Source organism: Ambystoma mexicanum, chromosome 4q (assembly GCF_040938575.1).
Source record: "Ambystoma mexicanum isolate Mex_15411 chromosome 4q, UKY_AmexF1_1, whole genome shotgun sequence".
In the NCBI taxonomy this organism is placed as follows: domain Eukaryota; kingdom Metazoa; phylum Chordata; class Amphibia; order Caudata; family Ambystomatidae; genus Ambystoma; species Ambystoma mexicanum.
The window spans coordinates 538,637,522-538,651,405 of record NC_090928.1 but is presented as its reverse complement, the minus strand read 5'-3'; the positions used below and the strand labels follow the sequence as shown (position 1 = coordinate 538,651,405).

General features: G+C 47.1%; 1 protein-coding gene across 1 annotated transcript in view; it reads right to left on the bottom strand.

Moving 5' to 3' along the window:
- The window catches only part of ECT2L (epithelial cell transforming 2 like), a 2,055,529-nt gene that overhangs the window by 841,830 nt on the left and 1,199,815 nt on the right, over positions 1-13,884 (bottom strand). The window lies entirely within an intron of this gene.

Genomic DNA, 13,884 nt, shown 5'->3' with positions numbered 1-13,884 from the left:
GTAGCTATTTCGGGTGCTTTTGGTTCCAGATGAAGCGGCTCGTAACCTTATGGAGGGCTCTGAAGAAGGTGAGCGGAATAGTTATCGGTAAGGCGGCAAAGTGGTACAACAGTTGTGGTAGGACCACCATCTTTAAGATGTTGATGCAACATAGCCACGTGATGGTTAGTGGCCCCCAATCGACCAATTTCGATTGGAGTTTCTCCAAGAGAGGTATATGATATGATATATGATATGATATGATATGGTATGGTATGATATGATATGGCATTTGTAACGCGCCTATACACAAGTGTTTCGCCTGGTACATATCACCCAGGGTTTTAGTTAGTTGGACCCCCAGGTATTTTATAGTTTTGTGTGCCTACCTATACGCATAGGCCCCCCTGATGTGTTGCTCTCCAATTTATTAGTGTTTACTTTTAATCCGGCCACCTGTCCGAATCGGTCAAATTCCCTACTCACTGCCGAAAGATAGATGACAGGATGGGTCAGTGTGAGAAGCATGTCGTCCGCAAAGGCGGTCACTTTATGTTCGTGTCACCCAAACGGTATTCCTTTTAGATCATCTGCCACTCTTATCGCGGCCAGGAAAGGTGCATTAAGTGCAGTGCGTATAGCAGCGGGGAGAGAGAGCAGCCCTGTTTTGTGCGCCTCTGAACCATGACCGGCCCTGAGATCTGCCCATTTATTGCTAGTCAGAGGAGTGTGTTTTGATAGTTGGCCTTGACCCGGTTCAGGTAATTAGGACCGAAGCCCATCTTAGTCATTGTAGCAAAGAGGAAGCCCCACTCCACCGGATAAAAAGCTTTTTCTGCGTCTATTGCCAGCAGGAGGACAGGGACCTCTTTCAACTGCGCTTTCTCTACCAGATGGGCTATTTTTCTTACGTTATCCGCTGTCTTCCTGCCTCTAATGAAGCCCGCCTGGTCGTGTTGTATTATTTTAGGCATGATCGTGTCAAGTCTGGATGCTAATATTTTTGTGTGTATTTTGGCGTCCACGTTTATTAACGCTATCGGGCAATAAGACCCGCAGTCTGTCGGGCCTTTGCCCTTTTTATGAAGAAGTATGACCTTAGCCTCTTCCATTGATTTGGGTAGGACTTTGGTGGATCCAATATGGTTGAATAGCTTAGTGAGGAGGGGGATTAGGTTTTTTTAATGCAATTTATAGAATTCCGCGACGTAACCGGCAAGACCTGGGGATTTATTTAGTGGTAGGGTGGTAATTCGTCTATTGTTATTTCCTCTTCCATCTGCTCCCTCTCCTCCTCTGATATTCTCAACAGGTCTATCCTGTCTTGGGGCGTGGTCCGAGAGTGCTATAGCACCTAGTGCTATGTCTGTGGTTTTGCCTCGCAGTGATTTGGATATCCATATTTAGTCTATACGTGAGTGAGACCTGTGTGCATGTGAGTAGAATGTGTACCCTACCGTGTTACCCTGGATGTCCCTCCATGCGTCTACTAAGGCCAGATCTTACTACGATCTACTAGGTGCCTCCCCTTCTAACCAATCTTCTTACTTCTCCTATTATACCCTCTACGATAACTGTCTTCACTCTGCTAAACAAACCTACTTCTCTGACTTACTCCACTCCCAATCCTCCCACCCATGCCGAATTTTCCAAACCTTAACTCGTCTTCTCTCTCCCCCTACCACTGATCATTCCATTGCCTCACCTCTCTCTGCCACCGATTTTGCCAACTTCTTCTCTAACAAAGTCCTCAATCTCCGCCAAGACAATCTCAGATCCCCTTCTTACTCTCCCCCTCCCTCTCTCTCCCTCTCCCATGTCCTCCTTCACTCCTGTCACTCAATCAGAAGTGTCCCTCCTCTTATCTAAAACTCACCCTACTGCCTCTCCCGCTGACCCCATTCCCACCTCCCTCATTCCTAAAATCTACCCCCTCCTCATTCCCTATCTTACCCCCTTTTTCAACAATTGTCTAACCGCATCTACCTTTCCTTCTTCCTTCAAGCATGCTATCATCCCTATCCTGAAAAATCCATCTGCCAACCACCATCTTGTCTCCAACTTTCACCCCATTTCCCTCTTGCCCTTCCGATCTAAACTCCTTGAACGTATTGTCTATTCTCAACTCTCCTCCTTTGTTTCTACCCACTCTCTCCTCCCCCCTACTCAATCTGGCTTCCGCCCTCACCATTCTACAGAAACTGCTGTCACATCTTTCCTCAACTCTCTCGTCTCCGCCCGCTACTCGAAACACTCCTCCATTCTCATTCTTCTCGACCTCTCAGCTGCCTTTGACACAGTCAATCATCCTCTGCTCCTTAACACTCTCTCATCTTTTGGCCTCAAAGACTCTGTCCTCAAGTGGTTCTCTTCCTATCTTCCCAACTGCACCTTTGTAGTCTCGTGGGGTGGTAATACCTCCCCCACCCATCCTCTTAACCACAGCGTCCCACAAGGAACTGTCCTCGGCCCCTTTCTCTTCTCACTCTACACTTCCTTCCTAGCTCCTATCATCTCCTCCTTTAGTATATCTCACCATTTCTATGCAGATGATACCCAGCTCTTCCTTTCCTTATCTTCCTTCTCCCCCGGTATCAATCTCAAGCTCTCTTCCTGCCTTTCCGCTGTCAAATCTTGGATGTCCTCACTTTCTCACCCTAAATGCCGACAAAACAGAAGTCCTTTTCTTCCCTGCTAACACTTCCCCACCCCCACTCCTCCTCCTCCTCCTCCTCCTCCTCCTCACATTCTCTTTTCCTGTTTCCAACTTCGCATTTCACCCCACGCCCGCAATCTTGGCCTTCACATCGACTCAAACCACTCCCTCTCCCACCATATCTCTCTCACGACCTGCTTTTGTCATTTCCATCTCTATAACATCCGTAAAGTCAGTCCCTTCCTAACCTTCCATGCTACTAAACTCCTTATTTCCTCCCTCATCTTCTCTAGACTCTTTTACTGCTCCACTTTATTCTTCGATCTCCCCTCCGCTCATCTAACCCCTCTTAAATCCATTCACCACTCTGCTATCTGCTCCCTCTGCCTTCACTCTCCTCACGATCACATCTCCTCTTCTATCGCCTCTCTAAGCTGGCTCTCCTTTCACTCCGATCTCAAAGTCAACTTCCTCTGCCTCGTCTTTAAATCCCTCTATGGTCTTGCCCCACCTTACCTTTCCTCTCTCCTCACTTTCTATACTCCCCCTTCGCCCACTTCGCTCTGCTGATCTCTTCCTTCTCACTCCCCCTCCTCTGCCCTGTGCCCCATCCCGCTTCCCATCTTTTCAACTCCTGGCCCCTTACCAGTGGAACCGTCTCCCTCTCCCTATCCGTTCCATCTCCTCCTATTCCTCCTTCCGCACTTCTCTCAAATCTTACCTCCTCCAATTACCATCCTAATGCCTGTGCTGTCTCTTTCACAACAGTCCTACATCACATCCTATATCTTTACTACCTCTCCCACCACGGTCCAATACCACTCATGTAATGCCATGTTGTTCATGTAAATTGTTTTATATACTGTTTTCTCATACTTGATTTACATGGTGTTAATGCTTGCTATGTATTCTTACTGTCCTTGTGTAAAGCGCTTTGGTGTAAAGAGCTATATAAAATCTAACAAAATACAAATATAAATCTTGTGTTTTCCTTTTGGAGGTCCCCAGATGGTCCACTCGCTGGTCTCCACCCGGACGTGCTGTCAATAGAAGGGTTCCAAGCCAAGTTGAAAACCCCCCATTAGTATAATGCGGCCCCTGGCGACTTTTTTCAGACAGGTATGGATTTTTGTATAAAGGCATCCTGGCCTACATTTGGCGCTTAAATTGTTACAACCGTATATGTCTCTGCTAGGCAGAAACCTGTGCAGTTCCCTTAGGGACCACTGCAAAAAGTTTAAGACCACAGGAGTAAGTAGTAAACCCAATTGGTAGCAGTCTGCACCACCCAAATTTACCTGGTAGCTGTGGCTGAGCAGTCAGACTTCTCTCAAGAAGAGTTAGGCAGTATATAGAATATACACAATAGGGCTAAAAATACAGTAGAACAAGCAAACACTGACCAGAGCTTTGGTATAAAAGTACATCATTATTTATTTAAAAACACACTTATGAAAATACACTGGCACTAATATATCAAGCAAGTTCAAACACAGTCACTATAAGTATATACACCTCCCTAGTTAATTAATCGACAAGTCTAGGTTAAGACACCACTTATTTAGCAAAACAGAGGTGAGCGCATAACCGTAGATGGCACTCCATTAATTTGTTTAAAAAGGGAGAGAAAAGGCAGAGTAGGAAAATAACACAGTACCAACACTTTTAAGAAACCACAGCAAGTCAAGAAAGGCAGGGTCTACTGTAGGGCAAAAAGTTTATAGGCCAGGCTCACTCTTGGAGAGCAAGGCGGAATGTGCCCAAGATCACACAGTGGAAATGCACTCAAAGTCTTTGCAGAAAAGTCAAAGGAGGTTGGATCAGTTCAGAAAGGCAAAGTTAGCAGGTCTGAGGTCAACCCAGATAGAAAGTCAAGGATTTACGGGACACTTTGGATAATCTGTTGCAAGGGAGACCAGGCGGGACACAGTACCTGAAATGGTGCGAAAGCTCCAGCGGTGGCAGTTGTTCCTGGCAGCGGGTGCAAGTCGTGGCTTCAACCAAAGGAAGAGATGGTCTCGACAAGGAAGAAAGCTGGAGGTCGTTGCACTGCCAGGGAAGAAACCAGCCGCGGAGTTTCCTGATTAAAAGGTACAACCCTTTTATTCACTGTAGTGGTGAAGCGTGGCTATCCGGCCGCCGGCGTGCTTGGCGTGGGCGATTCGACCACAAGACGATCCAGGAAGGCGAAAAAGGCGAACTGGTTGGTCCCACCAGCTCAAAGGGAAGAAGACTCTCCTGGAAGAAGATCTCCTCTGTCGTCGGCGAAGTGGTGAGTTTCGTACAGCAGGGCTCCAACAGTGGTGTCGTCGTTGTAGATGGCTCAGCTTCTCCCCTCTTCGGATTCTTTAGGTCCTGTGGCGACTTCTGAAGTTCCAGTCCCCAAAGCCCTGCTTTTATGCAGCAAAACCCCCATTCATCAGCCTAGCTGTCACACAAACATGCTAAGTGGTGAGCCGGGCGGCTCAACATTGGGCCAATCACACAAGAGTGCGACTTGAGTTGCTAAGGCAACTCAGTCCAGGGTGCCTAATCCCCCTCCCACACATCCTGTTGACCCCAGACATAGTGGCACCATTTGGAGGGCTTCTGTGGAGAAGCCCGCCAAAAAGTGGAACAAAGGGCTCGACTTGGGTTAGAGTTTCAGAGGCGAACATAAACGCCATTTTAAAACCGAGTCCTGGCAAAAAGACCCAACCGAGGAATAAATGTTAAATAAATAACCCGGCGGTATCTTTAACATTGCACCAAAAAGTGGTGCGTTTAAAATGAATGGGAAAATCCCATAGGAAATATTCCAGTGGAATATTTCGCGTGGTATCCACTGCCACCAGCCAGAAACTCGACAAGGGGGGACTGGACAGTGGCCCTTTGGAAAACAGACCCAGGGGCAATCGAATTATCCCTACCAGTACTTACACAATATGATGGTTTGTACTGGTTCTGTTCACAATTTGAGACTAGTAAAGCCAATGGTGACTTTACATGCCCTGGGAGACAGTAGTCAGTCCCAGGGTATGGAGTCTATGTTTGGGGGGTCATTATGACACCCCTGTGTTACTGCACTGAGGGTGGTGTGTAACACACATACCAAAAACACATGATGCCCTATGGAGTAAAAGACCCCATAGCCCATAAAACACATTACATAGTCAAAGGACATTCTCAAATCATGCCTAAGAGTGGGAGAAAAAGAGTCTCACTCTTAGCAGGAGAAAAAAAATAAACCCCAAAAATCCAGCAAAGCTGCTGGGGGACTCACTAGGTTTGGGGAAATTAGCCTTAACAGAGAATTCTCCCCAATAGTCTCTCCCCTGCCCATAAGCACCGCCGCCAGGTATCTTCCCAAGTCGTCTTTCTGCATTGCCTTGACTGCCAGATCTAAGCCATCCTTCAATGCGATCGCTACCCTCCCCCTTTTTTGCAGGATTGTGTGGCCTGTATTACTCTAGAGTATCCCCAAATCTTTATCCTGTGTGCGTCCCGGGATTGGATATGGGTCTCTTGTAACGTCACTATGTGTGATTGCTCCTTTCGTAGGAACCTCTCCCCCTTTCCCCTTTTAATCAGCGAGTTTAACCCGTTGACGTTTAATGATAATAGATTCAGCCTTCCATGTTAACTTTTGAAGTGATTCTCCATTTGCCCTCTGCGTCTGTTGAGCCCTGGATTTCCTTGCCCCCTCACCAATGGATTTATATAGTCTGCGCTGGACGACTCCTTAACATTTTTAAGCTCCTGGAACCCTTCCATTCTCCCCCCCTTGTGGCTCCCCCTTCCTTCACGCTTCCTCCCTGGGTGAGCTCAGCAGGCCATCAGCCCCCCTCGTGCCGTGCAGATGAGAGCTGAGCTCTAAGACAGCCCCAGGTTTGCCCAACGTGGAATCTCCCATTCCCATTCCAAGGTTCGGCTCCTCCCTCCCCGCCGTCAGACTTCACAGCTGTTAATGTTTTCCTGAATCAGTGCACTTATCTTTCCCCGGGCTCACAGTATGGTCTCGGCTATTTCTCCGGTTTCAGGTTCTGCTATCAATTTCGGGCGACCGGTTTTGGCGTTCAGGCGTCGCTTTCTTCAGGCCATTCCGGTGCGTAGAATGGTGATCCTCTTTCTTCGATCGTTTAGGGCCCACTGTGGACCATTCCCATGGTTTACGAGCATTGAGACGGGGGGGCTAATCCTGTGGGGCTCGGTGGGGGTAGCTCTTCCAGGCCCAGCAAGTCAATCCCTTGTTCGAAGGTCGTGACTTTAAGGTGTCTACCCTGCCAGGTAAAACTCAAACCAAAGGGATGGGTCCATCTGTATCGAATTTGCTGGGCCCGTAGGTGCGTTAGGACTGGGCCCATTCGCCTCCTTTTGATCAGGGTGATCTGTGCCAGGTCTTCATAAAAAAATATCTTGGTGCCATTGTAGATGATGTGCCCTGGTTTTCTGGCTTTCTCCAGAACTTTTTCTTTTGTTGCATAGCTGTGGAAGGCCACCAGGACATCTCTCGGTCTGGCTCTTGGTTCGGAACGGGGTGGACCCACTCGGTGGATCCTCTCAATGTGAAGATCGGCACCTGGGTCTTAGTCAAGGAGGTCCGTGAAGATAGTGTTAAGAGTTCCTGAGAGTTCCTGGTCCTGTATTGCCTCTGGCAGGTATTTGACTCGTATATTGATTCTCCTGGATCTATTTTCGAAATCTTCGGCCTGCAGTTCCAGGTTTTGGGTGGCCACTGCCAGTGTTTCCAGGAGGTTTTTGGCTTTCCTCGCGTCTTCAGTTCGCTCCTAAATGGCCAGCTCGTTGCTGTCGACCCTCTCTTCAATTTTATTGATATCTCTTTTTATCTCCTTTATTCCCTCAGCCAAGTCTTCCCTCGGCGTGTCCATCTGTCTCTGGCCCGCCGCCGTAATCTTATCGACCAGTTCGCCCATGAATTGCTTGAGCACCGAGTGCATGACCGGTCTGTCCTGGTCTCCCTGGTTCTAGTCTGTTGCTTGAGCACCTGACCAGTCACCCGTTGGGTGGTCCCCCTCTGGATCGGCATCCCAAGCCCAGATTTTAGTGAGCGACCCATACTGACCTTTTTTGGTGTTTTTCAGGCTAGATGGAGGGTCCTTCATTCTATTCCTTGACATTGCAGAGACGTTGGATGGAGGTTTGCGTTATATATGTCGTGTGGGCCCCAAACCTGCACCAGTTAGATGGGCAGGTGTGAGGAGGGTCGCCCTTCCTGCTAAATGCTGGGCAGCTGCTTTGATTGGGCTCTGTGTTGCTCCTTTCCACCTCTTTCCTCTCCTTATACCGTACCAAGTGTTAGGGAAAATTCTCATAAATGGCTGATTTCCCTTACCTAATGAGTCCCTCGGCAGCTTTGCTGGATTTCTAGGGTTTATTTTTTTCACCGGGTAAAAGCGTGAGCCTTTTTCCCACTCTTACCTGTGTTTTGCTGTGTGTATTTTTACCATGTGTGTGATCTTGGGCTCTGGAGCCTCACCTACTTCATGAGCATAATTTTTGTGTGCGTTATATAGCACCTTCAGTGTAGTGACACAGAGTTGTCTTTCAGACTTCCCACTGACTCCATTTTTCTGGGACTGACTACTGTCTCCAAGAAACATGTAAAGTTGCCATTAACTTTATGTAGTCTCTTTAAACCACAGACCCAGTACACCCCATTTTACATGGAGTATTGGAAAGGGTTAATTCTTATCCCTTTTTGTCTGTTTCTCTTGGAGCACTGTTTCGCTCCCTTTTCATCAAGACTTGGCTGGTGGCAGTGGTAACTACCCTATTTTTTATACCGCGGTTATCTTAAATAACCATGGTATTGTTTTAGGCTATTTTATTAGCCTTGAACATAAACCCGCTTGACCAAATATATTTTATTTCGTCTCCGGCTGGGTTTATTCGCAATTTCTTTTTGTTAAAGTCTTCCTTGTGTTTTACTCTGTGCGCCAAACCAGGTTTGGTCCCTTTGTTCACCGTCTTTTCGCGGGCTTCTGCAAAGAAGCCCTCCTTAAGGCGCCTGAAAGTCTGGGTAGGCAGCATGCGAGGGAGGGGTCTTAAGACCCCTGCCATGGTTTCCCTTGGTAACCCAAGTTGCACTCCTGTTTGATTGGCTGGGGGACTGTCCTTGCCAGGTCAGCCAACCTGCTGTGTGATTGATAGCCAGGCTGTGTGAATGGGGGAAAACTGCATAAAAAGCAGGTCTCTGGGACTGGAAAGGCAGAGTCGCCACTGGAACGAAAGAACCGACGAGGAGCTGACAGAAGAGGACCCCTACAACGACTGAACCGCCCGGTGAAGCCCTGCTGCAGGTCAGAATCTTCTGAATCCGACGACGAGAGGATCCTCCAGGAATCTTCTTCCCTTGAGCTGGTGGGACCAACCAGTTCGCCCAAACTTCAAGCCAGGACCCCTCCTCTGGTCGAATTCGCTGTACAGAGCTACAGTGGGCCGGATTGCCAGGAAGGTCGGACTCTGCTTGGGTTTTAAGGAGCGCACCTTTTATTCGTTGCTTTGCTCTGCTGCTGGTTTCTTCCCTGGGCAGTGCAGGACCCTCCAGTCTTCCTACTTGTCAGTCCGACAGTCACTTCACGAACCGTGAGCCTGCAGGAACTACCAGGAACGTTTGCCTCAGCTACTGCTTCTTCTCCGTTTTAAGGTACTGTGCAAATCATGTTTCTCGTTTCATTCAACCGCGATGAAAGTGTTTGAAATCTTTCTCCAATCAGAGTACTTGTCCTTCTCTTTGAACTAACTTTTATGCCAACCAACCTCGTCCAGACCGTTGGCACGAACTTTGCCACGAACTACCCTGAACCGTGTGATCTTGAGCAAAAGACTTTTGACCTAGTGACTTTGGCCCTAAGCCTTTTTTACCTGATTCTATCATTGTAGTTCCTCTTGCTCAATTGTCCTGAGTACTTACCTTTCGGTGTGGTTCAATTTCTATTAACTTTGTCTTTCCCTGCCTTTTAAATTGCTGGCGTGCCATTTTGCTCCCACTTCATTTTGTGAGCTTAACTTGTCTGGAACTTATTGGGAGTGGTGTGGTGTATTAAGAGTGTGATTTTTAAACTGCTTTAATAATATATAACTGAAGAGTAAATACATGTATATTATTTTACTTGAAAACCATGAGTCAGTGTTTGTTTGAATCATAGTAATTGCTGTCCTTTGTGTAACTATTTGATACTGCTCACTTACTCTTGAGATGAGTCTGGCTGCTCAGCCATAGCTACCACTTTAACTGTGTAGTACAAGCTTGTACCAAAGGTGAATTTGTACTGTCACTTGTAGTATTAATTGTGTGTTGTGTTCCCAAAGGGTACTGCATATAATTCTGCCTAACACCGAGACCGGTTCCAAGTTTGACGTTTCTTCTCTCTTCGAAGGAGGCGCTGGTGCCCTGAAGAGGCTGTGTAGAAGCGTGGGTCCCTTTGGATGCCTCTTAGTGGATAAGCTTGACTCTCCTCCCAGGGGCTATTGTGGTCTTATTGAGTGCCTTGTTGTTTGCCCGCTCGGGCTCAAGAGTGTTAGGGAGAATTCTCTTATAAGGCTAATTTCCCAAACCTAGTGAGTCCCCCAGCAGCTTTGCTGGATTTTTGGGGTCTGTTTTTTTCTCCTGCTAAGAGTGAGACTCTTTCCTCCCACTCTTAGGCATGATTGGAGGTATGTCTCCGACTTGTTATGTGCTTATGGGCTATGGGGTTTCCTTTTTACTCCATAGGGTATCATCTGTTTTTCATGTGTGTTACACAGCACCCTCAGTGAAGTAACACAGGGGTGTCATAGTGACTCCCAAACATAGACTCCATACCCTGGGACTGACTACTGTCTCCCAGGGCATGTAAAGTCACCATTGACTTTACTAGTCCTAAATAGTGAACAGAATCAGTACAAACCATCATATTGTGGAAGTACTGGAAGGGGTTAATTATATTGCCCCAGGGTCTGTTTTCAAGGGGGAACTGTCCCGTCCCCCCTTGTTGAGTTTCTGGCTGGTGGCAGTGGTTACCACGCGAAATATTCCACCAGAATATTTCCAATGGGATTTCCCCATTGATTTTAAACGCACCACTTTTTGGTGCAATGTTAAAGATACCGCTGGTTTACTTATTTAATATTAAATAAACAGTTGGGTCTTTTTGCCAGAACTCTTTTCGAAAATGGCGTTCGTGTCCGTCTCTAACTCTGACCAAGGTCGAGCCATTTGTTCCACTTTTTGGCGGGCTTCTCCACAGAAGCCCTTCAAATGGTGCCACTCTGTCTGGGTTCCACGGGATGTGTGGGGAGGGGAATTGGCATCCTGGACTGCGTTGCCTTAGCAACTCAAGTTGCACTCTATTCTGATTGGCCCAGTGGTGAGCCGCCAGTCTCACCACTTACCATGTTATAGTGACAGCTATGCTGTTGAACGGGGGTTTTTCTTCATTAAAGCAGGGCCTTTGGGACTGGAACTTCAGAAGTCGCCACAGGACCTAAGAATCCGAAGAGGGAAGAAGCTGAGCCATCTGCAACGACGACACCACCGGTGGAGCCCTGCTGCAACGAACTCGCCACTTTCCCAACGACAAGAGAAGATCTTCTGCTGGACGAGTCTTCTTCCTCTGAGCTGGTGGGACCAACCAGTTTGCCCTTTTTGCCTTCCAAAGACGTCTCTTGGTCGAATCGTCCGTGCCAAGCACCCCGGCGGCCGGATAGCCAAGCTTCACCACTTTGACCGCGAATAAAAGGAACGCACCTTTTATCGACGAACTCCGCGGCTGGTTTCATCCCTTTGCAGTGCAACGACTCCATGTTTCCTCCTGGACGAGATCCTCTCTTCCCCTGGTCGAAACAATGAACTGCAACCACTGCCAGGAACAACTGCCACCGCTGGAGCTTCCTCTCTCTTTAAGGGACTGTGTCCTGCCTGCCCTCCCTTTCTTCGGTTTGCCCAAGGTGACCCTTAAATCCTTGGCTTTCCAACTAGGTTGGCCCCAGACCTTCTGACTTTACCTTCTTGAATCGCCCCAACCTCCTCTGAACATTCTGCAAAGACTTTTAGTGCATTTTAAACCGTGTGATCCTGGGCACATTTCGCTTTGCTCCATTTAAAGTGGGCCTGGCCTATGAACTTTGGCTCTACAGTACATACTGCCTTTATTCCCTTGCTGAGAACTCCTAAAAGTGTTGGGACCTGTTTTATTTCTATGTTCTGCCTTTTTCTCTCCCTTTAACTTACCTATTGGAGTGCCATCTAGGTTACGCGCTCACATCTGTTTTAACAAATCGTGGTGTTTTAACTCTGACTTGTCTAATAGTTATCAAGGGAGGGCTGTATACTTTACCTGACTGTCTTTTAACTTGCTTTTGATTTAGAGTGCTAGTGTATTGCCTAAAGTGTGTTTTAAATAAATAATTATATACTTTTTATACAATGTTCTGGTCAGTGTTTGTTTGCTCTACTGTGTTTTTAGCCCTATTGTGTATACTCTATATACTGCCCTTCTCTTCTTGAGAGAGGTCTGACTGCTCAGCCACAGCTACCAGTTAAATCGGGGTGGTGCAGACTGCTACCAATTGGGTTTACTGCATACTCCTGTAGTCTTAATCTTTTTGCAGTGTTCCACAAGGGAACTGCACAGGATTCTGCCTAACACTGGTGTACAGCGGTGGGATTTGTATTGAGTATACATTTTAGAGTGCTTCTGATACTTTAGTGCAACTAACCACAAAGCTTAGCAGTGTAAAAGCTATTTTTTAACAAGTCAACTATGGAAAGTTACAGCCAGGAGTCCCTTTCTGCAAAAACTGCTGATTGTTTAAGAGTTCTTTGTAGACATAAGGATCTTCCTCTAAAAGGCAAGAAAATGGAACTTATAGAAAGATTGTTAGAGAATCAAAGTCTGGGTAGTGGGTCAGAGGAGCCTACCTCCCCAGCAAATGGAAACCACAGTCATGAGGATGATATGAATCAAAGTAATGATAGTATTGTTGTATAGTTAGAAGAGGAAGAGGAAACAAATGTAACTGTTCCGACTGGCCCTCTGCCTGCTCTAGCACCTCAGCCTGTGTCTACTGGACCTTTGTCAGGTCCTGCATTCATTGAACTGGAAGAAAATTAGACTTGAATTAGAGTTCAAAAGAATGAGTGCCCAATCTGAACAAAAGCACAAAGAACTAAGGCTCAGAGAAATAGAGCTCAAGCATGAGCTAGAGATGAAGAAATTGTCTGTTGAAAATACTTCTCTCCCCGGATCCTCTAGGAGTTCCAGTCCCAAAAGAGATTGTGGATATGTATCAACCTAAATTGGATGTGTTAGATTGGTTGGCTATGTTTCAGTATAATCATGGGCTCCAGGACATCACAGGGAATCAGTTGCTTCCTTGGTTGTTCTCTAGGCTGCCCCCTGTTGCATCTAATGTGGTAATGGAGTTGGGGGAGGTGGATAGGATGGACTATAAATGTGTGAAGCTAGCTTTAATAGCTAGATTTGGGAAGACCCCTTCTCAGTACCTTAAGAGGTTTAGGACCCTCAAAAAGCATGATGTTTGAAGAACTTAGAGGGATGGATTAAGGGTTACAGAGTGAACACTTACGAGGGAATGAGAAATCTTGTTATGCTGGAGTCAATTTATGATGCCTGTTCTCCTGAGCTCAGACAGCACTTAGCTGATTCAAAGGAAATAGATCCTAGAAAGCTAGCTAAGGATGCTGACTTGTGGGTGGCCAGCAGGGCTACTCACAAGGATTCAGGGGTCAATCCGAAAAAGGATGAGGTAAAGCAGCCACCCAAAGTGAATCCAGAGAATTCTAATACCTCCCATACAAAAGAGGGCCACAAACAACAAAATAACCAGGGTAAGCCACCAGGGAAACCCCATCAGGCTAGTGTACCTTCTGGTCACCAACCAGAAGGAGGTCAGAACAAGCCACCATTCCATAGAGCATTTGGAATATGCTATGTCTGTAAGGCAAATGACCATGTCAAAGGAGATCCCAAATGTAAGGGTAGACCAGGGGCGTTGCTGGGGGGGGGCTAAGGGGGCTATAGCCCCTGATCTTTTGGTTGTAGCCCCGGATAGAATTTCAGGAGCTACAGCCAAAAGACTAGCTAGCCCCCAGTCCCAACAGTTCTGACATCAGCGTAGCCCCGGGTCTTTTCCAGACCTAGCAACTCCCCTGGGGTAGACCTACAGGGATCAGCACAGTCTCCTTAGCCTTCACTTATGGGCTATGGGGTTTCCTTTTTACTGCATAGGGTATCATCTGTTTTTCA